Here is a 1,920-nt window from a genome sequence, read left to right as displayed (position 1 = left end):
GTTTTATGATGAGTAATTAGGTAATACACGTTGCTCTCTGTAGTTATTCTAGTCCCTTTGGTGAGTTTTGTGATAGTGGCTGCAATGGTAAACTATGATTTATACCTGAAAAATGCACATTTTTCTAAAAAAACATATGCTATACCATAAATATGTTATCAGACTGTCATCTTATGAAGTTGTTTCTTGGTTAGTGGCTATATATATCTTTATTTAGTCGAATTAGTGATAGCTACTGATGGAGTAAAAAACTGGTGGAGTAAAAAAAGTGGTGTCTTTTGCTAACGTGGTTAGCTAATAGATTTACATATTGTGTCTTCCCTGTAAAACATTTTAAAAATCAGAAATGATGGCTGGATTCACAAGATGTTGGTCTTTCATTTGTTGTATGCTGTGTATTTTTCAGAAATGTTTTAGGATGAGTATTTTGGTAATTGACGTCGGTCTCTGTAATTATTCCGGCTGCTTCCAACGCTATTTCAGATTGCAGCTGCAATGTAGAACTGTGATTTATACCTGAAATATGCACATTTTTCTAAAAAACATATGCTATACCATAAATATGTTATCAGACTGCCATCTTATGAAGTTGTTTCTTGGTTAGTGGCTATATATATCTTTATTTAGTCGGAATTGTGATAGCTACTGATGGAGTAAAAAACTGGTGGAGTAAAAAAAGTTGTGTCTTTTGCTATCGTGGTTAGCTAATAGATTTACATATTGTGTCTTCCCTGTAAAACATTTTAAAAATCAGAAAGGATGGCTGGATTCACAAGATCTGTATCTTTCATCTGGTGTCTTGGACTTGTGATTTAATGATATTTAGATGCTAGTATTTACTTGTGACGCTATGCTAGGCTATGCTAGTCAGCTTTTTTACTGTGGGGGGTGCTCCCGGATCCGGGATGGTGACTCGTGAGAAGATAACAGAGACTACAACAAAACATGCTAACCTCTCACCATTACCAATAACAGAGACTACAACAAAACATGCTAACCTCTCACCATTACCAATAACAGAGACTAAAACAAAACATGCTAACCTCTCACCACTACCAATAACAGAGACTACAACAAAACATGCTAACCTCTCACCATTACCAATAACAGAGGCTACAACAAAACATGCTAACCTCTCACCATTACCAATAACAGAGGCTACAACAAAACATGCTAACCTCTCACCATTACCAATAACAGAAGCTACAACAAAACATGCTAACATCTCACCATTACCAATAACAGAGGCTACAACAAAACATGCTAACCTCTCACCATTACCAATAACAGAAGCTACAACAAAACATGCTAACATCTCACCATTACCAATAACAGAGGCTACAACAAAACATGCTAACCTGTCACCATTACCAATAACAGAGGGGGGTATGCTCTTTGTGCCTCTGTAACTTTATCATTTATCATCATTCACGATTCCTTCCTGATTATTCATAATCTTGGTAGCATCCACATGAATGTAGAAGTGTTCAGAAACATCTTCTATTCTTACTGACAATACAAGTGAAGTGACTCCAAAATGACAGGACATTATTCACCATTCAGGTTCAATTAGGAAAAACATCCAAAACACAACCAAGACAAACTGCAAATACATTCAACAAGTTAGTAGAATCACAAGCTTGATGTAATCACTGCAGGCATGGAATATGGGACCAAATACTAAACTTATGACTACTTTAATACACTATAAGTGAATATGTCTGAATAATTACGACTTTTACAAATGGGAGAATTAAATAAATAAAGTGCTTTCGTATGTGATAATACTGACCTCAGAGTCTCCAGTTTACAGTGGGGATTCCCCAGTCCAGCAGAGAGCAGCTTCACTCCTGAATCCTTCAGGTCATTGTTACTCAGATCCAGCTCTCTCAGGTGTGAGGGGTTTGAACTCAGAGCTGA

The sequence above is a fragment of the Salvelinus namaycush genome, unplaced genomic scaffold (genome assembly GCF_016432855.1).
Source record: "Salvelinus namaycush isolate Seneca unplaced genomic scaffold, SaNama_1.0 Scaffold837, whole genome shotgun sequence".
Taxonomy (NCBI): Eukaryota; Metazoa; Chordata; class Actinopteri; order Salmoniformes; family Salmonidae; genus Salvelinus; species Salvelinus namaycush.
Note: the sequence above shows the minus strand (reverse complement) of the source record.